Source organism: Oncorhynchus masou, unplaced genomic scaffold (assembly GCF_036934945.1).
Source record: "Oncorhynchus masou masou isolate Uvic2021 unplaced genomic scaffold, UVic_Omas_1.1 unplaced_scaffold_2423, whole genome shotgun sequence".
Classification (NCBI taxonomy): Eukaryota; Metazoa; Chordata; class Actinopteri; order Salmoniformes; family Salmonidae; genus Oncorhynchus; species Oncorhynchus masou.
The window spans coordinates 34,770-61,611 of NW_027008877.1; the positions used below are offsets into that span (position 1 = coordinate 34,770).

Consider the following 26,842-nt stretch of genomic DNA (forward strand, 5'->3'; position numbering starts at 1 on the left):
GGCGCACACCTGTAAACTCCATGCTCTTTTCTTACTGAGTCACAAGGTTTTTGCCTCACTCCTGTTTTTAGGTCAAGGTGATAACGTATCACACACACACACACACACACACACACACACACACACACACACACACACACACACACACACACACACACACACACACACACACACACACACACACACACACACACACACACACACACACACACACACACACACACACACACACACACACAGTCTCTTGGTTTGTTCCATTGTGGTTTCCCGTCTGTCCGTTAGAACGATGAGGTCTTCTGCTATAGCCTCTGTCCATTCTGTTTCCACAGCAACTGGGGTGTAATGGACCAAGGATGCATGCTGTGGACGAGAGTACTCACTTCAATTAAATTGGGTGCTTTATACAGAAGTCAATTTGACCATAGTTTGTTTATCATTTATTTATAGGTATCGAGTTCTCACCTGTTTTCTGAAAATAAAAAGTTGGCTTGTGATGTGCAACTAGTCTATTTCTTGACCTCTTGTCAAATGTGATGTCTACCACCCTCTATTGGATAAGTAAGGCAACTACACATCCATTTTACATCTCCATCACTCATATTGAGTGAATTATTTAGTAGTTGGTTACATCCACAGTGAGTAGAATGGCAGAAGCTTCGTTAGATGCAGGGCTGGTTACATCTGTCTGGTCCGACCATCAGGGGAGCAATAAGAGGAGCTGGGATTTTTATGGGAGCAGTCCAAGGTCAGAAACAAGTCTGTTGTGTTGTCTTATATCAAACATAACAGGTCTATCATTCAGATTCATTCAGAGTGCATTTGAACATTTTATTCCAGATAGGCGGCCAAGAAGTGAATAAGATCATTTGTGACTTTAGACTAAACCACTGCCTCACTTACATTTGAACAGCCATGCTGCCCACTGGCCACTCGTTGAGAGCAGGTTCACTGTTCAGACTGAGGGTCAGATGCAGAGTTACAGTCAGTGAACAGCTACACAACTAACGACAGTTCCCCTGTGAGAGCTGTGAAGAGACGAAGAAAGGAGAAAGGAGAAGAGGAAGGAAGGAGAGGGGGAGGAGCTCTGCTTTCATATACAGAACTAAATGCAGAAGTGAGAGGTAGAGTGGAAAACGTATCTCAGACACCCAGAGAGAGAGAGAGAGAGAGAGAGAGAGGGGAAAGAGAAGCAGTCATGGCTCCTTGGATGAGGACCACCACGGAGCGGTATGGCGTAGGTAAGTCATCCACGCTCACCTGTGTAGGCCTCCATGTGTGTGTGTGTTTGCAGAAGGGTGATGGCCCTTCGCCCTGGCTTTCTCCATGACAGGATATGGGCGGGTGTCAGCTAACAGACTCTAGCAGTATGACTCTGACAGTTTGACTATGTCTGCACAGTCATGAGGTAGAGATCACTGATAGACCTCTGTGTCGAGAGAAACAAAATGGCTGATTCAGACTTCATGACATGGCTGTCAGGAATCACTTCACACATGATGGCAGTGGTTCAACTCGCGTACCTTTCCTAATCAGAAAGACTGATTCTATCACTGTCACTTTTCAGAAACATATTGCTCTTCAGAGCAGGGTTTCTAGTTGCTGCAGTAGTGCTACATGTATTAGAAACTGATGACGTGAGAAGGGGAAGATGTTCCGGCTGTGTCCTTATCATGGGTAATCTCTTGATTGACCTGTTTGGCCTTAAAGAGCAGAGTGATTGATATAGCTCAACCCTGACGCAATATACAAAATAATATTGAATATAACATGTATCATTGTGATCGTGTTAGATTGAAAACACAGGAAGTGCAGGAGGGAGGAAGTAGCATGAGGTTTCATAAATACAGCAACACCACAGTAGTGTTTCTAACATCATGTGTACACAGACCGAGAAAACACAGTGTACAACCATATTATTACTGATAAACAAGATATGTATATATACATATATATAGATATACATAGATATTGGACATAGAAAGAGGTCACACAATTCTTGACATAGTTGTGCAACAGTGGAGGCTGGTGGGAGGAGCTATAGGAGGACAGGCTCATTGTCATGTCTGGAATGGTATAAATGGATCAAACATGAAACCATAGATTTGACTCAGTTCCATTTATTCCATTCCCATCCTCCTATAGCTCCTCCCACCAGCCCCTCTGTTGTACAAACACATATCATTTTTTCTTTATCTAATCTAAACATGAGGAACAAGCATATATAAATCTCATAATAATAGTGAAAAGACCTCGCCCCCAACAAGGAAAAAACAACAAACATACTATCCTCTCCCTCCCGTGAACAATGAAGTCTGAGTGTTTTCTTGGGCTTAAGGGTGAAAACAAACGGTAATGAATAGGTTTCTGTTATGTTCTCTCTGTTTTAGGGTCTCTCTCTGCGGTACACTGTATGACCCTCTCATCTCTCTGTGTCTCCCCTAGTAATGTGGAATTTCACTGGCCTTGGAGAGAAGCAGCTGTCTCTGGAGATTGGGGACACGTCCACACCCAGGAGACCTGCGATGGTAAGGGAGCTGGGACTGGGAATGTGCTGGTTTTACCGGAATAATGTGGGATGTAAACTGGGAATAATGTCAAATCAAATCAAATCAAATGTATTTGTCACATACACATGGTTGAAGTGGCGACGTTAATGAAAGTGTAGCTTAAATTCTTGGTGTTTAGTTCGACAATGCAGTAATAAACTAATAAGTAATCTAACTAACAATTCCAAAACCAATTTCTCATACACAGTGTAAGGGACAAAGAATATGCAACATAAAGATATATGAATGAGTGATGGCACAGATGCAGTACAGGCAAGGATACAGCAGATGGCACGAGTACAGTATATACATATGTGGAGGTAAACGGGGGAATAATGTGGGATGTAAACTGGGAATAATGAGGGATGTAAACTGGGAATAATGAGGGATGTAAACTGGGAATAATGAGGGGATGTAAACTGGGAATAATGAGGGATGTAAACTGGGAATAATGAGGGATGTAAACTGGGAATAATGAGGGATGTAAACTGGGAATAATGAGGGATGTAAACCGGGAATAATGTGGGATGTAAACTGGGAATAATGTGGGATGTAAACTGGGAATAATGTGGGATGTAAACTGGGAATACTTCTGATGTAAACTGGGAATAATGTGGATGTAAACTGGGAATAATGAGGATGTAAACTGGGAATATGTGGGATGTAAACTGGGAATAACCCCTGGATGTAAACTGGGAACAATGTGGATGTAAACTGGGAATAATGTGGGGATGTAAACTGGGAATAATGTGGGATGTAAACTGGGGAATAATGTGGGATGTAAACTGGGAATAATTTCTGATGTAAACTGGGAATAATGTGGGATGTAAACTGGGAATAATGGGATGTAAACTGGGAATAATGTGGGATGTAAACTGGAATAATGTGGGATGTAAACTGGGAATATTTCTGGATGTAAACTGGGAATAATTTCTGGATGTAAACTGGGAATAATGAGGGATGTAAACGGGGAATAATGTGGGATGTAAACTGGGAATAATGTGGGATGTAAACTGGGAATAATGTGGGATGTAAACTGGGAATAATGGGATGTAAACTGGGAATAATGAGGGATGTAAACTGGGAATAATGTGGGATGGAAAACCGAGAATAATGGGATGTAAACTGGAATAATGTGGGATGTAAACTGGGAATAATATGGGATGTAAACTCTGAATAATGGGATGTAAACTCTGAATAATGTGGGATGTAAACTCTGAATAATGTGGGATGTAAACTCTGAATAATGTGGGATGGCATCTGAGTATAATGTGGAATGGAAAATGGGATTTAAACTGTGACTGGAAACTGGTATTAATGTGGAATGGAAACTGAGAATGATGTGGTATGTTGTGACTGTACCCTGTGTTGTGACTGTAACCTGTGATGTGTCTGTACCCTGTGTTGTGACTGTACCCTGTGTTGTGACTGTACCCTGTGTTGTGACTGTACCCTGTGATGTGTCTGAACCCTGTGTTGTGACTGTACCCTGTCCTGTGACTGTACCCTGTGTTGTGACTGTAACCTGTGTTGTGACTGTACCCTGTGATGTGTCTGAACCCTGTGTTGTGACTGTACCCTGTGTTGTGACTGTACCCTGTGTTGTGACTGTAACCTGTCCTGTGACTGTACCCTGTGTTGTGACTGTAACCTGTCCTGTGACTGTACCCTGTGTTGTGACTGTACCCTGTGATGTGTCTGTACCCTGTGTTGTGACTGTACCCTGTGTTGTGTCTGTACCCTGTGTTGTGACTGTAACCTGTCCTGTGACTGTACTCTGTGTTGTGACTGTAACCTGTCCTGTGACTGTACCCTGTGTTGTGACTGTAACCTGTCCTGTGACTGTACCCTGTGTTGTGACTGTAACCTGTCCTGTGACTGTACCCTGTGTTGTGACTGTAACCTGTCCTGTGACTGTACCCTGTGTTGTGACTGTAACCTGTCCTGTGACTGTACCCTATTTTGTGACCGTATAATGTGTTGTGACTGTACCCTGTGTTGTCACTGTACCCTGTGTTGTGACTGTATCCTGTGTTGTGACTGTACCCTGTGTTGTGACTTTACCCTGTGTTGTCACTGTACCCTGTGTTGTGACTGTACCCTGTGTTGTGACTGTACCCTGTGTTGTCACTGTATCCTGTGTTGTGACTGTACCCTGTGTTGTCACTGTACCCTGTGTTGTGACTTTACCCTGTGTTGTCACTGTACCCTGTGTTGTGACTGTATCCTTTGTTGTGACTGTAAACTGTGTTGTGACTGTATCCTCTGTTGTGACTGTACCCTGTGTTGTGACTGTATCCTGTGTTGTGACTGTACCCTGTGTTGTGACTGTTTCCTGTTTTGTAACTGTACCCTGTGTTGTCACTGTACCCTGTTTTGTGACTGTATCCTGTGTTGTGACTGTATCCTGTGTTGTGACTTTACCCTGTGTTGTGACTGTATCCTGTGTTGTGACTGTAAACTGTGTTGTGACTGTATCCTCTGTTGTGACTGTACCCTGTGTTGTGACTGTATCCTGTGTTGTGACTGTATCCTGTGTTGTGACTTTACCCTGTGTTGTGACTGTATCCTGTGTTGTGACTGTAAACTGTGTTGTGACTGTATCCTCTGTTGTCACTGTACCCTGTTTTGTGACTGTATCCTGTGTTGTGACTGTATCCTGTGTTGTGACTGTAAACTGTGTTGTGACTGTATCCTCTGTTGTGACTGTACCCTGTGTTGTGACTGTATCCTGTGTTGTGACTGTATCCTGTGTTGTGACTGTATACTGTGTTGTGACTGTATCCTGTGTTGTGACTGTAGCCTGTGTTGTGACTGTAGCCTGTGTTGTGACTGTATCCTGTCTTGTGACTGTATCCTGTCTTGTGACTGTATCCTGTGTTGTGACTGTACCCTGTGTTGTGACTGTATCCTTTGTTGTGACTTTATTCTGTGTTGTGACTTTATTCTGTGTTGTGACTGTACCCTGTGTTGTGACTGTATCCTGTGTTGTGACTGTATCCTGTGCTGTGACTGTATCCTGTCTTGTGACTGTATCCTGTGTTGTGAATGTATCCTGTCTTGTGACTGTATCCTGTCTTGTGACTGTATCCTGTGTTGTGACTGTATCCTGTGTTGTGAATGTATCCTGTCTTGTGACTGTATCCTGTGTTGTGACTGTATCCTGTGTTGTGACTGTATCCTGTGTGTGACTGTATCCCTGTCTTGTGACTGTATCCTGTGTTGTGACTGTATCCTGTGTTGTGACTGTATCCTGTCTTGTGACTGTATCCTGTGTTGTGACTGTACATGTGAAAAGTGACTGTATCCTGTGCTGTAAAGGATATTTTCACTGTATCCTGAATATCTGTATTTACTACTGTGTTGTGAATTGTGTTGTGAATTTGTTGTGACTGCACTGTGTTGTGACTGTACCCTGTTTCTCTGGTTGCAGGGCTGGTATAAAGGCTACCTGGTCAGGAACAATGATCGACAGGTAAGACACAGCTGGTCAATAATTGATGACAGGATAGTTTCTTTGAATTTGAACAAAGTATCTCTCTCCATCCCATCTACCTCCCTCCCTCTGCTCTCCCTCCTTCTCTACCTGCCTCCCTCCTCTCTCCCCTCTCTCTATCTACCTTTCTCTCCTCTCTCCCCCCTCCCTATCTACCTCTCTCCTCTCTCCCGCTCTATCTCCCTCCTCCTCTCTCCCCCTCTCTCTATCTACCCCTCTCTCCTCTCCCCTCTCTATCTACCTCTCTCCCCCCTTTTTCTATCTACTCTCTCCATCTACCTCTCTCCCTCTCTATCTACCTCTCTCAATCTACCTCTCTCTCCTCTCTCCCTCTCTCTATCTACCTCTCTCCCCTCTCTCTATCTACCTCTCTCCCTCTCTACCTGCCTCCCTCCTCTATCTCCTCTCTCCTTCCATATATTCAGGGTGCATTCCCATCCAGCATTGTGCAGCTGAGGAAGGTCATCATTGAAAAGCGAGGGTGAGTGATGTGTGTGTGTGTGCGTACGTGCGTGCGTGCATGCGTGTGTGTGTGTGTGTGTGTGTGTGCGTGCGTGCGTGTCAGTAATATGTGATGTTTCTTCCACAGGGATCAGGAGGTGGTGTTGTCAGCAGAGATGCCCCTAGTGAAGGAGGTGACCACCACTCTGAGGGAGTGGGGAAGCATCTGGAAACAGCTCTACGTGGTAAACACTCCACACTTTGTGTGTGTGTGTGTTTGGTATATGTGTAAGTGCACGTTTGTGTGTAACAAGGTCTCTCTCTCCCTAGGCCAATAAGAAGAACCGTGTGGTGCAGGTCCAAGGGCTGATGTGGGATTTGATGGAATGGCGTTCCCAGCTCTTGTCTGGCACGTTGCCTAGCGCAGTTCCAAGGAGCTCAAACAGAAAGTCACCTCCAAGATCGACTATGGCAACAAGTATGGCCCATAAAACCCCAACTGAATCACTGAAATAGATCATTCTCATTTGAGGAACTCCATCTGTATCTGGCCGAGGGAGAAATCTTTCTCTCTCTTCCATAATCTCCTCCTCCTCCTTCCCCTTCCTCTCTTCCAGGATCTTGGAGTTGGACCTGGTGGTGCGGGATGTGAACGGGAACATGCTGGACCCGGAAAACGCCAGCGTGATTAGCCTGTTCCGAGCCCACCAAGACGCCACCATCAAGATCAACGAACGCATCAAAGAGGAACAGGTCAGACAGAGAGTAAGAGAGGAACAAAGACAGCTAACAGAACATGGTTGACAGGGCTAACAGGGTTGAAATTCGAAAATAGTGGCTGGAGTAAGATTGAGAGAGTTGACAGAGTAATGGAAAGAAGACAATGGTCATGCACTGTATTTTAGGAGTGTATCCTTCTATTTTAGGAGTGTAACCTTTTCTCTCTCTCTCTCTCTCTCTCTCTCTCTCTCTCTCTCTCGCTCTCTCTCGCTCTCTCTCTCACACTCTCTTCTGTAGTCCAACATTCAGACGGACCACTCAGTAATCTCGGCCCGGATCCAGTCCTCTCCCACTCACAGCCTCTATGTCTTTGTCCGGAACTTTGTCTGTCGGATCGGAGAGGATTCTGAACTCTTCATGTCCCTCTACGACCCCAACAAGCAGACCATCATCAGGTCTCTTTTTAAACATCCCTCTATCCTGCTCTCTTTTTTACATCTCTGCTTCGTTCATCCTGCCCTTCTCTCTCTCCTCAGCTCTCTCCCACTTCTCTTTCTCCTCTTCTCCACATCTCCCTGTTTCTCTCTCTCTCCTCAGCTCTCTCCCACTTCTCTTCTCCACATCTCCTGTTTTCTCTCTCTCCTCAGCTCTCTCCCACTTCTCTTTCTCCTCTTCTCCACATCTCCCTGTTTCTCTCTCTCTCCTCAGCTCTCTCCCACTTCTCTTTCTCCTCCTCTTCTCCACATCTCCCTGTTCTCTCTCTCCTCAGCTCTCTCCCACTTCTCTCTCCACATCTCCCTGTTTCTCTCTTCTCCCAGCTCTCTCCCACTTCTCTCTCCCTGTTTCTCCATATCTCCCTGTTTCTCTCTTTCCTCAGCTCTCTCCCTACTTCTCTTTCTCCTCTTCTCCACATCTCCCTGTTTCTCTCTCTCTCCTCAGCTCTCTCCCACTTCTCTTTCTCCTCTTCTCCACATCTCCCTGTTTCTCTCTCTCTCCTCAGCTCTCTCCCACTTCTCTTTCTCCTCTTCTCCACATCTCCCTCAGTTTCTCTCTTTCTCTCCTCCACATCTCCCTGTTTCTCTCTCTCGCTCCTCAGCTCTCTTTCTTCTCCACATCTCCCTGTTTTTCTCTCTCCTCAGCTCTCCCCACTTCTCTTTCTCCTCTTCTCCACATCTCCCTGTTTCTCTCTCTCCTCTTTCTCTCTTCTCTCCTCCACATCTCCCTGTTTCTCTCTCTCCTCAGCTCTCTCCCACTTCTCTTTCTCCTCTTCTCCACATCTCCCTGTTTCTCTCTCGCTCCTCAGCTCTCTCCCACTTCTCTTCTCCTCTCTCCACAGCTCTCTCTCCCTCAGCTCTCTCCCCACTTCTCTTTCTCCTCCACATCTCCTGTTTCTCCTCTCTCCCTCAGTTTCCCACTTCTCTTTCTCCTCTTCTCCACATCTCCCTGTTTCTCTCTCTCTCCTCAGCTCTCTCCCACTTCTCTTTCTCCTCTTCTCCACATCTCCCTGTTTTCTCTCTCTCTCCTCAGCTCTCTCCACTTCTCTTCCTCTTCTCCACATCTCCTGTTTCTCTCTCTCCTCAGCTCTCTCCCACTTCTCTTTCTCCTCTTCTCCACATCTCCTGTTCTCTCGCTCCTCAGCTCTCTCCCACTTCTCTTCTCAGCTCCCTGTTTCTCTCTCCTCAGCTCTCTCCCACTTCTCTTTCTCCTCTTCTCCACATCTCCCTGTTTCTCTCGTCTCTCCTCAGCTCTCTCCCACTTCTCTTTCTCCTCTTCTCCACATCTCCTGTTTCTCTCTCTCTCCTCAGCTCTCTCCCACTCTCTTTCTCCTCTTCTCCACATCTCCCTGTTTCTCCCACTCTCTTTCTCTCCTCCACATCTCCCTGCTCTCTCCTCTCTCCCACTCTCTTTCTCCTCTTCTCCACATCTCCCTGTTTCTCTCTCTCCCTCAGCTCTCTCCCACTTCTCTTTCTCCTCTTCTCCACATCTCCCTGTTTCTCTCTCTCTCCTCAGCTCTCTCCCACTCTCTTTCTCCTCTTCTCCACATCTCCCTGTTTCTCTCTCTCTCCTCAGCTCTCTCCCACTCTCCTCCTCTCTCCACATCTCCCTGTTTCTTCTCTCTCCTCTGCTCTTCCCACTTCTCTTTCTCCTCTTCTCCACATCTCCCTGTTTCTCTCTCTCTCCTCAGCTCTCTCCCACTTCTCTTTCTCCTTCTCCACATCTCCCATCTCCCTGCTCTCTCCCACTTCTCTTTCTCCTCTTCTTCTCCTGTTTCTCTCTCCTCAGCTCTCTCCCACTTCTCTTTCTCCTCTTCTCCACATCTCCCTGTTTCTCTCTCTCTCTCCTCAGCTCTCTCCCACTTCTCTTTCTCCTCTTCTCCACATCTCCTGTTTCTCTCTCTCTCCTCAGCTCTCTCCCACTCTCTTTCTCCTCTTCTCCACATCTCCCTGCTCTCTCTCCTCAGCTCTCTCTCCTCCTCTCTCTCCACTCTCCCTGTTTCTCTCTCTTCTCAGCTCTCTCTCCCACTTCTCTTTCTCCTCTTCTCCACATCTCCCTGTTTCTCTCTCTCTCCTCAGCTCTCTCCACACTTCCCTTTCTCCTCTTCTCCACATCTCCCTGTTTCTCTCTCTCTCCTCAGCTCTCTCCCACTTCTCTTTCTTCTCCACATCTCCCTGTTTCTCTCTCTCTCTCCTCAGCTCTCTCCCACTTCTCTTTCTCCTCTTCTCCACATCTCCCTGTTTCTCTCTCTCTCCTCAGCTCTCTCCCACTTCTCCTTTCTCCACATCTCCCTGTTTCTCTCTCTCTCCTCAGCTCTTCTCTCTTTCTCTCCTCATCTCTCTCAGCTCTCTTTCTCTCTCTCCTCCACATCTCCCCTGTTTCTCTCCTCTCAGCTCTCTTCTCTTTCTCCTCTTCTCCACATCTCCCTGTTTCTCTCTCTCTCCTCAGCTCTCTCCCTTCTCTTTCTCTCTTCTCCACATCTCCCTGTTTCTCTCTCCCTCTCTGCTCTCTCCCACTTCTCTTTCTCCTCTTCTCCAGCTCTCTCCCATCTCCCTGTTTCCCTGTTTCTCTCTCTCTCCTCAGCTCCCTCTCCCACTTCTCTTTCTCCTCTTCTCCACATCTCCCTGTTTCTCTCTCTCTCTCCTCATCTCCCTGTTTCTCTCTCTCTCCTCTTTCTCCCAGCTCTCTTTCTCTTCTTTTCTTACCCCCACCCCCCATTTCCATATATGTATTTATTCCTGTACTGTAGTCACAGTTAATGATCAACACAGAAGGCTGCACATGGAAAGGCAGAGCTTGACTGACAGCTGTCAGAGCTCTGACACCAGGAAGGTTGATAGCTGTCTTTCTCTCTCAGTCCTTTTCTCTTTCTCTCTTCCCCTTAGCCACATTTTCCCCTGTTCTCAACATGGTTGCTGTCTAACCTAATGTACATACTATTTAAATATCATGGTAGAAATTCAGAAAATAGAGAGGCAATGCTTGACTGACAGCTAATGGTGATAGCTGTCTATTACTGTCAGAGCGACAGATCTAGGCTCTCCTTCCTCTCTCATCCATGCCAGAGAGTATTACGGCTGGTATGTGACATTCTCCATCGTGGCCACAGTGCCTGAAGGCCTCCTTCTGTCAAACTGTGACAGGGATATTTTGGGAAGGTGTCAGCTCTGGAAAGCTTAGCAACATATCCCCACTGTACACTTTAAGCAGATTGATAGTCAGTCAGTCTCTGCTGGCCAAGAAGACTTATATTTAGGAGAAAGCAATATATTATAATGCATTCCAGTCGCTATGTAGGCCCTATGTACATTTATTTTTCGGTGAATTCATCCCGTATGAGCATTTCTATCAGTGGATGATTTGTTGAAGGGATACTTCAGGATTTTGGCAATGAAGCCCTTTATTTACTCCCCAGAGTCAGGTGAACTCATGGAAGCCATTTGCTTGCAGCTTGAGGAAGTTGCCAGCTAGCGTTAGCGCAATTGGTAACTGGTGTTAGCGCAATGACTGGATGTCTATGGTGACTGCTACCATGCTAGTACAGTAGATACCATAGTATATACCATAGACTTCCAGTCATTGAGCTAATGCTAGTTAGCAACTTCATTCATACTGGATGCAGAGACATAAAAATGGTATCCGTGAGTTTGTCTAACTGGCCTCATTGGCAAATTCCCGGAGTATCCTTTTAAGAATCCTGTTGTGTGTATTAATTGTTTCTGCTTCTTGTTAATCTGTTCCATGGCCTCCCTCTGCAGTGAGAACTACCTGGTTCGCTGGGGCAGTAAAGGCTTTCCAAGGGAAGTTGAAATGCTGAACAACTTGAAGGTGGTCTTTACAGTAAGTTACCACTAGAGAGCACTGTTGGATGCATTTCTTGTCCATATCCAGTCATTGAGGTGCCATCAAATAATTTAGGTCTGTGGCTCTCAACTGGGTTTGCCTCATGACACAAATTTAACCAGGTTGCATCAATATTCAAATTAAGGAGGGAAATCACAACCCACCAGTTGAGAAATGCTAATTCAGTAAATGTATGCTCTGTGCATATAAATCATGTTTTTGATTTTGAAAACCTCCTCTCTTCCTCCAGGACTTGGGTAATAAGGACTTGAACAGAGAGAAGATCTACCTGATCTGTCAGATAGTGAGAGTGGGTCGTATGGAACTGAAGGAGACCAACACCAAGAAGTGCACCCAGGGCCTCCGCGAGGCCCTCTTTGGAGTGGCAGGTAGGTACTAGTGTTTGGCATGGGGCAGTGGGCATGGGCATGGGGCAGTGGGCATGGGGCAGTGGGCAGTGGGCATGGGGCAGCGGGCATGGGGCACTTATTTTATTTTTTATTTTACCTTTATTTTACTAGGCAACTCAGTTAAGAACAAATTCTTATTTTTCAATGACGGCCTAGGAACAGTGGGTTAACTGCCTGTTCAGGGGCAGAACGACAGATTTGTACCTTGTCAGCTCGGTGATTCGAACTTGCAACCGGTTACTAGTCCAACGCTCTAACCACAAGGCCACCCTGCCGCCCCAGTAGGCATGGGGCATGGGGCCTGGGGCAGTAGGCATGGGGCATGGGGCATGGGGCAGTGGGCATGGGGCATGGGGCATGGGGCAGTGGGCATGGGGCAGTAGGGCATGGGGGCAGTAGGCATGGGGCATGGGGCACAGGGCATGGGGCATGGGGCCTGGGGCAGTAGGCATGGGGCAGTAGGCACAGGGCAGTGGGCATGGGGCATGGGGCAGTAGGCATGGGGCATGGGGCATGGGGCCTGGGGCAGTAGGCGGGCAGTAGGTATGGGGCAGTGGGCATGGGGCATGGGGCAGTGGGGGCAGTAGGCATGGGGCAGTAGGCATGGGGCAGTGGGCATGGGGCATGGGGCGGTAGGCATGGGGCATGGGGCAGTAGGCATGGGGCAGTAGGCATGGGGCAGTGGGCATGGGGCAGTGGGCATGGGGCAGTAGGCATGGGGCAGTGGGCATGGGGCAGTAGGCATGGGGCTGTAGGCATGGGGCAGTGGGGCATGGGGCAATGGGCATGGGGCTGTAGGCATGGGGCAGTAGGCAGTGGGCAGTGGGCAGGAGGCAGTGGGCAGGAGGCAGTGGGCATGGAGGCAGTGGGCATGGGCAGGGGAGGCATGGGGGGGCTGGAGGCATGGGGCGGAGGCAGGAGGCAGTGGGCAGGAGGGGGGCAGTAGGCATGGGGCAGGAGGCAGGAGGCAGTGGGCATGGAGGCAGTGGGCATGGGGCAGGAGGCATGGGGCTGTAGGCAGGGGCAGTGGGCAGGAGGCAGTGGGCATGGGGCAGTGGGCATGAGGCAGGAGGCAGTGGGCATGGGGGAGGCTGGGCAGGAGGCAGGAGGCAGTGGGCTGTAGGCATGGGCACAGGAGGCAGGGGGCATGGGGTGGGCATGGGGCAGTAGGCATGGGGCAGTAGGCATGGGGCAGTAGGCATGTAGGGCTGTAGGCATGGGGCAGTGGGCATGGGGCTGTAGGCATGGAGCAGTGGGCAGTAGGCAGGGGGCAGTGGGCAGGAGGCAGTGGGCAGTGGAGGCAGGAGGTGGTGAGGCAGTGGGCAGTGGGCAGGGAGGCAGGGGGCATGGGCAGTGGGCATGGGGCAGGAGGCATGGGGCTGGGCAGTAGGCATGCATGGGCAGTGGGCAGTGGGCAGGGGGCAGTGGATGGGCAGTGGGCAGTAGGCAGGGGGCAGTGGGCAGGGAGGCAGTGGGCAGTGGGCAGGCAGTGGGCAGGGGAGGCATTGGGCAGTGGGCAGGAGGCAGGGGCATGGGCAGTGGGCATGGGGCAGGAGGCATGGGGCAGTGGACATGGGGCAGTGGGCGTAGGCAGCAGGCATGGGCCAGTGGGCAGTGGGCAGGGGGCAGTGGACATGGAGCAGTGGGCAGTAGGCAGGGGGCATGGGCAGTGGGCATGGGGCAGGAGGCATGGGGCAGTGGACATGGGGCAGTGGGCAGTGGGCAGTAGGCATGGACCAGTGGGCAGTGGGCAGGGGGCAGTGGACATGGAGCAGTGGGCAGTGGGCAGTGGGCAGTGGGCAGGGGGCAGTGGACATGGGGCAGTGGGCAGTAGGCATGGGGCAGTGGGCATGGGGCAGTAGGCATGGGGCAGTAGGCATGGGGCTGTAGGCATGGGGCAGTGGGCATGGGGCAATGGGCATGGGGCTGTAGGCATGGGGCAGTAGTCAATGGGCATGAGGCAGGAGGCAGTGGGCAGGGGGCAGTGGGCAGGAGGCAGTGGGCAGTGGGCAGGAGGCAGTGGGCAGGAGGCAGTGGGCAGTGGGCACGAGGCAGGGGGCATGGGCAGTGGGCAGGAGGCATGGGGCAGTGGACATGGGGCAGTGGACATGGGGCAGTGGGCAGTAGGCAGTAGGCATGGGCCAGTGTGCAGTGGGCAGGGGGCAGTGGACATGGGGCAGTGGGCAGTAGGCAGGGGGCAGTGGGCAGTGGGCAGGGGGCAGTGGACATGGGGCAGTGGGCAGTAGGCAGTAGGCATTGGGCAGTGGGCAGGGGGCAGGGGGCAGTGTTAACAACATTTTGAATTGGGATCCATTGATACTGGTCACAGCTTGAATATTGAATATTGTTTGCTAAGTGTAGCCTAGTGGTTAGAGCGTTGGACTAGTAACCGCAAGGTTGCAAGTTCAAACCCCCGAGCTGACAAGGTACAAATCTGTCGTTCTGCCCCTGAACAGGCAGTTAACCCACTGTTCCTAGGCTGTCATTGAAAATAAGAATTTGTTCTTAACTGACTTGCCTGGTTAAATAAAGGTCAAATAAAATATAAATAACCTGAGAGGTCATTCTTAATAAAAGACTACATTACATTTCTTCCTGTCTGCAGTGATGGACATCAGTGACATCATCAAAGGAAAGATAGAGTGTGATGAGAGAAGCAGCATTTCATCCCTTTCTTTCCGTAAGTCCTCCCTGCTTCACCCTCCCTCCTCCTCCCTCCATCCTTACCTATTTTAGTTGTAGTCATGTCATTTAAATGTGTGTGTATGTGGGGTGCAGGGTCGTGGCAGAGAATGACTTCCCCTTCACCCCCTGCTGAACAAGGTGACAGCGTCACGAGGAGACAGTGGAGGACAAGGTAGAACATCTCACCTCACACTCATGGAAACACTTGCTATTGTGCCAACAACCACTGCATTATCAATGCTTGGTCCTCTATCCTCCCCACTACGGGGTGAAGTTTCCCCTTATCCCCTAGGTACAGATCTAGCAGCACCTTCCCCTCCCCCAATCCTAACCATTGGTGTAGGTAATGCAAAACTGACCCAAGATCAGCGTCCAGAGGCATCTTTACCCTACCTGTCCTCCCTCCAGGTCTATGGGTGACGATGAAGGCCTTGGTGGGTGACATCGTCCAGATCCGTAAGGAGTACCCCCACCTGGTGGACCGCAGCACGGTGGTGGCCCGTAAACTGGGCTTCCCAGAGATCATCATGCCAGGGGACATCCGCAACGACATCTACCTGACGCTGTGGGCCGGGGACTTTGACAAGTACAACAAGACCAGCCAGAAGAACATGGAGGTCATCATGATGGTGTGACGAGGAGGGCAAGATTGTGTCGGTGAGTTGGGGGGGTCATCTGGAGGTAGGCGAACAGGGATTCTGTTTCAGGGCTGTATCCTCCTTTGTATTGGATGTCATATGGTTCTGAGTTGGGTTAGATGTAATCTGTTGTGGACAGACCACGCTAAGATACATGGTGCCGTGGATCTGTCTTGATACAACACGATGCATGAGATCAGTAGCAGCAGTTTTGTTACTTTGTGTTTATTTTGGGTTTTTTGTTCCTGGTTATTTGGACAAATCAATTTTTTTTAGCATCTTCGGAATATCTGAAGGGGAGGGGACATTCGGCCCGTAACATGCAGAGAGAGAGAGGGTGGAGCTCTTCCTCACAGTTCTGAACACGTATGGACCCAGAACTTCATCGGGGCGGCAGGGTAGCCTAGTGGTTAGAACTTTGGACTAGTAACCAGAAGGTTGCAAGTTCAAACCCCCGAGCTGATAAGGTACAAATCTGTTGTTCTGCCCCTGAACAGGCAGTTAACCCACTGTTCCTCGGCCGTCATTGAAAATCAGAATTTGTTCTTAACTGACTTGCCTGGTTAAATAAAGGTAAAATAAAAAATAAAAAATAGCATCTGACCAATTACGCAAGACTTTTGTTCTGGGTTAACCAAGATTAGGTTGGATGTACAGTATCTAGGTTGATGTGGGTTAGTTGAATTGATTGTCCGCTTCTCTCTCTCTCTCTCTTTCTGTCATCTCTCTTTCTGTTTTGTCCTGTAGAACTCTATCTGTCTGGGAGCGGGGGGATCGACCGCTCAACGACTACAGATCTGTCATCTACTACCAGGTCAAACAACCACGCTGGATGGAGACGTTCAAGGTCAGCGAGTGTGTGTGTGTGCATGTGTGTGTGTGTGTTTGAATAATAAGTTGTGTCTTATGGTGTGTATTCTTGTGCACGTTGATCAGCTGTTTCCCTCTGTATACAACACGTAACACTTAACACGCTCTGTTAGTGTGTAATACAACTTGGTCATGTGACAGAAGCATTTGATCCTGTGTTTTAAACCTTATCCAGAAATTACACCAAAAATGAAAGCAGGATGGTGCAGGATAAAAACAAAAAGGGACAGTTTGATGAAAAAGCTTCAAAAAAGGGTTAAAATCCAGGCATGTCACATGTTTGCACAGGGCCCAGACAGGAGATGTAATGTTGTCCTCCGTCCTATAGCACAGGGCCCTAACAGGAGATGTAATGTTGGCCTCCGTCCTATAGCACAGGGCCCTAACAGGAGATGTAATGTTGGCCTCCGTCCCATAGCACAGGGCCCTAACAGGAGATGTAATGTTGTCCTCCGTCCTATAGCAAAGGGCCCTAACAGGAGATGTAATGTTGTCCTCCGTCCATAGCACAGGGCCCTAACAGGAGATGTAATGTTGTCCTCCGTCCTATAGCACAGGGCCCTAACAGGAGATGTAATGTTGGCCTCCGTCCCATAGCACAGGGCCCAAACAGGAGATGTAATGTTGTCCTCCGTCCTATAGCACAGGGCCCTAACAGGAGATGTAATGTTGTCCTCCGTCTATAGCACAGGGCCCTAACAGGAGATGTAATGTTGGCCTCCGTCCTATAGCACAGGGCCCAAACAGGAGATGTAATGTTGTCCTCCGTCCTATAGCACAGGACCCAGACAGGAGATGTAATGTTGTCCTCCGTCCTATAGAAAAGGGCCCTAGACAGGAGATGTAATGTTGTCCTCCGTCCTATAGCAAAGGGCCCTAACAGGAGATGTAATGTTGTCCTCAGTCCTATAGCACAGGGCCCTAACAGGAGATGTAATGTTGTCCTCCGTCCTATAGCACAGGGCCCAACAGGGAGATGTAATGTTGTCCTCCGTCCCATAGCACAGGGCCCTAACAGGAGATGTAATGTTGTCCTCCGTCCTATAGCACAGGGCCCAAACAGGAGATGTAATGTTGTCCTCCGTCCTATAGCACAGGGCCCAGACAGGAGATGTAATGTTGTCCTCCGTCCTATAGAAAAGGGCCCAACAGGAGATGTAATGTTGTCCTCCGTCCTATAGCAAAGGGCCCATAACAGGAGATGTAATGTTGTCCTCCGTCCTATAGCACAGGGCCCTAACAGGAGATGTAATGTTGTCCTCCCGTCCCATAGCACAGGGCCCTAACAGGAGATGTAATGTTGTCCTCCGTCCTATAGCACAGGGCCCAGACAGGAGAGGTAATGTTGTCCTCCGTCCCATAGCACAGGGCCCAGACAGGAGATGTAATGTTGTCCTCCGTCCCATAGCACAGGGCCCTAACAAGAGATGTAATGTTGTCCTCCGTCCCATAGCACAGGGCCCAACAGGAGATGTAATGTTGTCCTCCGTCCTAGCACAGGGCCCAACAGGAGATGTAATGCTGTCCTCCGTCCTATAGCACAGGGCCCTAACAGGAGATGTAATGTTGTCCTCCATCCTATAGCACAGGGCCCTAACAGGAGATGTAATGTTGTCCTCCGTCCTATAGCACAGGGCCCTAACAGGAGATGTAATGTTGTCCTCGTCCTATAGCACAGGGCCCTAACAGGAGAGGTAATGTTGTCCTCTGTCCTATAGCACAGGGCCCAGACAGGAGATGTAATGTTGTCCTCCGTCCTATAGCACAGGGCCCAACAGGAGATTTAATGTTGTCCTCTGTCCTATAGCACAGGGCCCTAACAGGAGATGTAATGTTGTCCTCCGTCCTATAGCACAGGGCCCTAACAGGAGATGTAATGTTGTCCTCCATCCTATAGCAAAGGGTCCTAACAGGAGATGTAATGTTGTCCTCCGTCCCATAGCACAGGGCCCAACAGGAGATGTAATGTTGTCCTCCGTCCTATAGCACAGGGCCCAGACAGGGAGATGTCATGTTGTCCTCCGTCCTATAGCACAGGGCCCAACAGGAGATGTAATGTTGTCCTCCGTCCTATAGCACAGGGCCCAGACAGGAGATGTAATGTTGTCCTCCGTCCTATAGCACAGGGCCCAGACAGGGGAGATGTAATGTTGTCCTCCGTCCTATAGCACAGGGCCCAGACAGGAGATGTAATGTTGTCCTCCGTCCTATAGCACAGGGCCCTAACAGGAGATGTAATGTTGTCCTCTGTCCTATAGCACAGGGCCCAGACAGGAGATGTAATGTTGTCCTCCATCCTATAGCACAGGGCCCAAACAGGAGATGTAATGTTGTCCTCCGTCCCATAGCACAGGGCCCAGACAGGAGATGTAATGTTGTCCTCCGTCCTATAGCACAGGGCCCAGACAGGAGATGTAATGTTGTCCTCCGTCCTATAGCACAGGGCCCAGACAGGAGATGTAATGTTGTCCTCCGTCCATAGCACAGGGCCCAGACAGGAGATGTAATGTTGTCCTCCGTCCTATAGCACAGGGCCCAGACAGGAGATGTAATGTTGTCCTCCGTCCTATAGCATAGCACAGGGCCCAGACAGGAGATGTAATGTTGTCCTCCGTCCTATAGCACAGGGCCCAGACAGGAGATGTAATGTTGTCCTCCGTCCTATAGCACAGGGCCCAGACAGGAGATGTAATGTTGTCCTCCGTCCCATAGCACAGGGCCCAGACAGGAGATGTAATGTTGTCCTCCGTCCCTATAGCACAGGGCCCAGACAGGAGATGTAATGTTGTCCTCCGTCCCATAGCACAGGGCCCAGACAGGAGATGTAATGTTGTCCTCCGTCCTATAGCACAGGGCCCAGACAGGAGATGTAATGTTGTCCTCCGTCCTATAGCACAGGGCCCAGACAGGAGATGTAATGCTGTCCTCCGTCCTATAGCACAGGGCCCAGACAGGAGATGTAATGTTGTCCTCCGTCCCATAGCACAGGGCCCAGACAGGAGATGTAATAGCACAGGGCCCAGACAGGAGTTGTCCTCCGTCCTATAGCACAGGGCCCAGACAGGAGATGTAATGTTGTCCTCCGTCCCATAGCACAGGGCCCAGACAGGAGATGTAATGTTGTCCTCCGTCCCATAGCACAGGGCCCAGACAGGAGATGTAATGTTGTCCTCTGTCCTATAGCACAGGGCCCAGACAGGAGATGTAATGTTGTCCTCCGTCCTATAGCACAGGGCCCAGACAGGAGATGTAATGTTGTCCTCCGTCCTATAGCACAGGGCCCCAGACAGGGAGATGTAATGTTGTCCTCCGTCCTATAGCACAGGGCCCAGACAGGAGATGTAATGTTGTCCTCCGTCCTATAGCACAGGGCCCAGACAGGAGATGTAATGTTGTCCTCTGTCCTATAGCACAGGGCCCAGACAGGAGATGTAATGTTGTCCTCCGTCCTATAGCACAGGGCCCAGACAGGAGATGTAATGTTGTCCTCCGTCCTATAGGTAGCACAGGGCCCTCTGGAGGAGATGCAGCCTCCGGATAGCACACCTCCTCATGTTAGCACAGGGCCCTCTCAGGAGATGTGAGTTGTCCTCTGCCCTCATAGCACAGGGCCTTAACAGGGAGATGAAAGGTTTGGAAGTTTGAAAGCAATGTGACAGGAGGAAGCCATTGCTTTCATCTACTGCCCAGATGGAGATGTAATGTTGTCCTCCGTCCTCATAGCACAGGGCCCTAAAGGAGATGTAATGTTGTCCTCCGTCCCTGATAGCACAGGGCCCAGACAGGAGAGATGTCCTCCGCCCTGAAGCACAGGGCCCAGACAGGAGATGTAATGTGGTCCTTCCAAGCACAGGGCCCTAACAGGAGATGTAATGTTGTCCTCTGTCCTATAGCACAGGGCCCAGACAGGAGATGTAATGTTGTCCTCCGTATAGCACAGGGCCCAGACAGATGTAATGTAAATGTCCTCCGAATATAGGTGGCCATCCTCTGGAGGAGATGCACAGGATCCACCTGAATTCATGTTCAGACACAACTCGACTCAGGAGTGTGAGTACACCCAACTCTGCCCTCAGCCTTACCTTTACCACTGAGCTGAAATTATTGATTAAGTTTGAAAGCAATGTGACAGGGAGGAAGCCATTGCTTTCATCTACTCAAATGAATGATCTTAATTCTCTCTCTCTCTCTCTCTCTGTGTAGCTAAGGATAAGAGTGAGAAGAACTTTGCTCATGGCGTTTGTTCGCCTGCACTCCTCTCTCTCCCATGAAGGAAGATGGAAACTGAAGGACGGGCTTCATGACCTGGTGGTCTTCAAGGTCAGAACTGAATCAACTCCATTCACACAGCTACAAAACGAATGAATTAACGGTATAAATGAACCAGTACAGATTCACAGTTAAATGAACTGAATAATTGAATTACCCCAGAGTCACAGCCAAATCACCAAGGACACTAAATTATTAAAGTTTCTCTAACCGACTGAACAGGCTAACTGAATAATTATAGATTCACTGCCAAATGAAGTGGAATTATTGATTCTCTCTAAAAGGAATGAAGATGAATTACTGTTGATTCACTCCCCAAACTAAACTCCTCTCCCCCTCTCTTACTGCACTCTCTCTCCTCCCATCTTCTCTCTTTACCCTCTCACTCTATAACCCCACCCTCTCTCTCTCCTCTCTCTCTCCTCCTCTTCCCCCCCTCTCTCTCTATCACCTCACCCTCTCTCTCTCTCCTCTTCCCCCCCTCTCTTACCGCACTCTCTCTCTCTCCCCATCATTCTCTCTTACGCTCTCTCTATAACCCCACCCTCTCTCTCCTCCTCTCTCTCTCTCTCCTCCTCTTCCCCTCTCTCCCTATCACCTCACCCCTCTCTCTCTCTCTCTCTCTCTCTCTTCTCCCTCTCCTCTTCCCCCTTCCGCACACTCTCTCTCTCCCATCTTTTCTCTCTTACCCTCTCTCTCTATAACCCCACCCTCTCTCTTCTTTCTCTCTCCTCACACCCTCTCTCTCTTCCCACCCTCTCTGTCTCTCTCCTTCTCTCTACAGGGGACAGTAAGCGTGGAGGATGTGAACTCGTACCTGTCCTAACCTCTACGCGTTATGTGGACGTTCACAAGACGGGGACACTGAGCCGCAGCAGCAGCAGTGTAGGAGGCCTGTCTGTCAGCTCCAGAGACAGCTTCACCATCTCAACCCCTCGTCTGCTCCACCAAGCTCACTCAAAACGGTGTGTGTGTGTGTGGTCTCAGAACAGACAGAGTATGTCGTAGTTTTGTCATACACACAAACGCACACATGCACTTCCCACACACACAGCCAGGGCCCTGGCATGGCATACAGGTGCTGTAACAGCTGTTGCTGAAGAAGCCAGTTCATCATTGTAATGATAACTGTGCTGCAGTGTTAATCACCAGGCCAGATATAACACACGCATGCACGCACGCACGCACGCACGCACGCACGCACACACACACACACACACACACACACACACACACACACACACACACACACACACACACACACACACACACACACACACACACACACACACACACACACACACACACACACACACACACACACACAAAGAGCAGCTGTCCGGATGAGGGATATGATCCATCTCTACCTGGACCTGTACTCCCCAGTCAACAGATGGACAGCAGGCAGGCAGGTTCACTACTGAGGAAGACATTACTGAACACTAACACCTGTACAGGGGCTTCAGTGGTCTACACTACATAGGGAGCTTACCATGGTCTATGTCATACAGAAGGAGCGTATGTTGTTTTTTTTTTGTGTGTTTCTACTTGGGCAGGGGAAAGTGACCGTGAATGGGGCGATGTGTACAATCCCTCACTGCCAAAGACCCATTTCCACGTGGACTAAATCTGGTGCTTGAATTGATTTCTAGTTCATTTCCATTGTATTGGCCATGGCTTAAACAGGGCTTCTCCAAAAACTCTGGCCCCTCAGCAAGCCCCTCAAACCCCCAGGGCGGGGCCAAGTCATGGGCTTTCAAGGAAGTATGGATGGATGGATGAATGGATTGATATATGGTTTGGTGGATGGATGGATGGATTTGTGGATTAATTTATTAATGGATGATATGGATTGATGGATGGATAATTGGATTGATGGATGGATGAATGGATTGATTGATATGTGGTTTGATGGATGGATGAATGGATGGATAGATGGATGGATGGATGGATGGATGGATGGACATGTGGTTTGATGGATGGATTGATAGATTGGTGGATGGATATGGATTGATGGATGGCTTTGTTCTCTTATAATATCCACCTGGCACATCCAGAGGAGGGCAGACCACCCTCATAACCTGGTTCCTCTCTAGGTTCCTGCCTTTCTTGGGAGTTTTCCTAGCCACCGTGTTTCTTCATCTGCATTGCTTGCTGTTTGTGGTTTTAGGCTGGGTTTCTGTACTGCACTTTGATTCAATTTGCTTGATTGATGGATGGATATGTGGATTGATGGATGATGGATGGATGAATGAATGGATATGTAGATTGATGGATTGATGAATGGATGGATGGATGGACATATAGATTGATGGATAGGTGTGTGGTATGATGGATGGATTGATGGATAGATGGATGGATTAATGGAAGGATATGTGGATTGATGGATGGATAAGTGGATGGATGGATGGATGGATTGATATGTGGTTTGATTGATGGATGGATGGATTGATCGTGGTTTGGTGGATGGATGGTTGGATGGATGAATGAATGGATGGATTGATATGTGGTTTGATGGATGGATGGATGGATATGTGGATTAATTGATTCATGGATGGATATGTGGATTGATAGATTGGTGGATGGATGGACTTGTGGTTTGATGGATTGATAGACATGTGGATTAATGGATGGATTGATAGATTGGTGGATGGATGGTTGGATATGTCATTGGATGGATGGATGAATGGATGGATGGATTTTGTGGTTTGATGGATGGATATGTGGTTTGGTGGATGGATTGATAGTTGGAAGGATGGATATGTGGATTGATTGATGGATGGATGGTTTGATGGATGGATGGATAAGTGGATTGATGGATGGATGGATATGTGGATTGATGAGTTGATGGATGGTTTGATGGATGGATAAGTGGATGGATGGATGGATGGATGGATATGTGGATGGCTGGATGGATGGATGAATGGATGGATAGATTAATGGATGGGTATGTGATTGGATGGATGTATGGATATGTGGATGGATGGATATGTGGATGTATGGATTGATGGATGGCTTTGTTCTCTTATAATATCCACCTGGCACATCCAGAGGAGGGCAGACCACCCCTCATAACCTGGTTCCTCTCTAGGTTTGTTCCTAGATTCCTGCCTTTCTTGGGAGTTCTTTCACCTTGTTCCACCTTGTTTCTACATCTGCATTGCTTGCTGTTTGTGCTTGCTGTTTTAGCGGGGTTTCTGTACTGCACTTTGATTGATTCAAATTGATTGATTGATGGATGGGTATGTGGATAGATGGATAGATTGATGGATAGATTGATGGATGGATGGATATGTGGATGGATGGATGGATATGTGGATTGATGTGTGGTATGATGGATGGATTGATGGATGGATTGATGGATGGATGGACATGTGGATTGATGGATGGATCTGTGTTATGGTGGATGGATTGATGGATAGATTGATGGATTAATGGAAGGATATGTGGATTGATGGATGGATGGATAGATGGATGATGGATGGATGGATAGATGGATGATGGATGGATGGATATGTGGATTGATGGATTAATGGAAGGATATGTGGATTGATGGATGGACGGATGGATAAGTGGATTGATGGATGGATGGATAGATGGATGATGGATGGATGGATATGGATTGATGGATGGATGGATGGATATGTGGATGATGGATGGATGGATGGATATGTGGATTGATGGATGGGTGGATTGATGGATGGATGGATATGTGGATTGATGGATGGATGGATATGTGGATTGATGCATGGATGGCTGGACATGTGGATTGATGGATGGTTTGATAGATATGTGGATTAATGAATGGATAGATTTGTGGATTGATGGATTGTTTTCTTTCTCCTTCTCAGTGGGCTTGCTGGGTCTACTGAAATGGAGGACTCGTCCTGAGCTCCTCAAAGAAAACCTGGAGAAACTCAAGATCATCGACGGAGAGGAAGTGGTCAAGGTGTGTGTGTGTGTACTGCGTGTGTGTGTGTGTGTCTGTCTGCTCTGTGTGTGTAATCTCATGGCCTCTCTTCCACTCCTAGTTTCTCCAGGATACTCTGGATGCTCTGTTCACCATCATGATGGAACACTCCCAGACTGACGGCTACGACATCCTAGTGTTCGACGCCCTGGTGAGTGAGTGAGTGTGTGTGTTCATGTCTCTCACTTATATTCTCTGTCACTCTTGTACCTGCTCTGTTCTCTGTCAGTCAGTTTCTGCATGTGGCTGTCTCTCGATCTCTATCCATATGCCTCTGTTATTCTCACTCTGAATAAACATGTCTGTATGTCTGTCTGTTGCTTGTCTGTGAGTCTTTGTACCAATGAGGCCAACTCTCTCACCATATCAAATACAACTGTTATCCCTTCCTCTCCTCCCCTCTCTCTCTCTCCTCCTCTTGCCTCTCTCTACTACTCTCTCTCTACCTCTCTCTCGCTCTCTCTACCTCTCGCTCTCTCTGTCTCAGATCTACATCATTGGTCTGATAGCCGACAGGAAGTTCCAGCATTTTAACACGGTGTTGGAGGCCTACATCAAACAACACTTCAGTGCCACGCTGGCCTACAAGTCAGTACTACTTCCGGTGTCCAACCCCTCCTCGTCCGGTGTCCAATCCCTCCTCTTCCCGTGTCCAACTCCTCCTCTTCCTGTCTGTCTGTCTGTCTGTCTGTCTCACTGTCTTAGAAGCAGCCTGATGAAGACTTTAATGCCATCATTGTAATAATAATGTATTGCACTTGGAAATGCCACCTCTTTCACATTGCTAGTACGACGGTGTAGTTAAAACAGTAAGCTGTATTGATAATGACTCAACATGTCAGACTCATAATGACATTTCCACAGGAGATGATGAACACATTGATTTTCCACTGTTGAATGACGTGTGTCATCATCAGCATTATGATGACAGATGATGTAGGCCTCATGATAGTGCTGGTTTCAGGTAGGGTATGGTATGTTTACATGCACACTAATAATTCCATTTTAAACTGATTATGGCAGTAGGCCGAGTACGGCAATAGTCATGTAAACACTTTACTCTGCTTATCTTAATCGGTGTAAGGTCAAAATCAAGGTAAGCATACGCCAATTAAAACATTTATTTATGAGCAATCTTTATAATTGTTAGGACATGTAAACAGGCTGAATCAGAGTTCCAGCTGTATATTTGATCTGCACATGTGGCAGCACCAGCAGCACCAGCCTCCCTCTTTAGCCCGAGTGAAGGATTATTTGGGAAATTGCATATTCACAATAATCGTATTCTAAAATTGATTAAATATAACTATTTTTTAAATCTCAGCAATCTACACACAATGCCCCATAATGAAAAAGCAAAAACTGTTTTTTAAACATTTTTTTGCAAATGTATAAAAAATTCTAAAACAGAAATACCTTATTTAAGATTGAGCTCAGGTGCATCCTGTTTCCATTGATCATCCTTGAGATGTTTCTACAACTTGATTGGAGTCCACCTGTGGTAAATTCAAATGATTGGACATGATTTGGAAAGGCACACCTGTCTATATAAGGTCCCACGTTTGACAGTGCATGTCAGAGCAAAAACCAGGCCATGAGGTCGAAGTAATCGTCCATCGAGCCCAGAGACATGATTGTGTCGAGACACAGATCTCTAGAAGGCTACCAAAAAATGTCTGCAGCATTGAAGGTCCCCGAGAACACAATGGCCTACATCATTTTTAAATGTAAGAAGTTTGGAACCACAAAGACTCTTCCTAGAGCAATCGGGGGAGAAGGGCCAAGGTCAGGGAGGTGACCAAGAATACCATGGTCACACTGACAGAGCTCCAGAGTTCCTCTGTGGAGATGGGAGAACCTTCCAGAAGGACAACCATCTCTGCAGCACTCCACCAATCAGGCCTCTATGGTAGAGTGGCCAGACGGGAGCCACTCCTCAGTAAAAGGCACATGACAGCCCGCTTGAAGTTTGCCAAAAGGCACCTAAAGTCTCTCAGACCAGGAGAAACAAGATTCCTTGGTCTGATGAAACCAAATGTAACTAATAGGCCTGAATGCCAAGCGTCGCGTCTTGAGAAAACCAGGCACCGTCCCTATGGTGAAGCTTGGTGGTGGCAGCATCATGCGGTCGGGATGTTTTACAGCGGCAGGGACTGAAGGATCAAGGCAAAGATGAAGGTAGAAAAGTACAGAGAGTTCCTTGATGAAAATGTGCTCCAGAGCACTCAGGATCTCAGACTGGTTTTACCTTCTACCAGGACAATGGCCCTAAGCACACAGCCAAGACAACACAGCTGTGGCTTCGTGACAAGTCTTTGAATGTCCTTGAGTGGCCCAGCCGGAGACTGGACTTGAATTCGATCGAACATCTCTGGAGAGACCTGGAAATATCTGTGCAGAAACGCTCCCCATCTAACCTGACAGAGCTTGAGAGGATCTGCAGAGAACAATGGGAGTAA

The 26,842-nt window shown here is 48.4% G+C and overlaps 1 pseudogene; it reads left to right on the forward strand.

Annotated features, from left to right (window-relative positions):
• Positions 1–912: 912 nt before the first annotated feature.
• On the forward strand, positions 913–26,842 carry LOC135533517 (dedicator of cytokinesis protein 2-like; annotated as a pseudogene).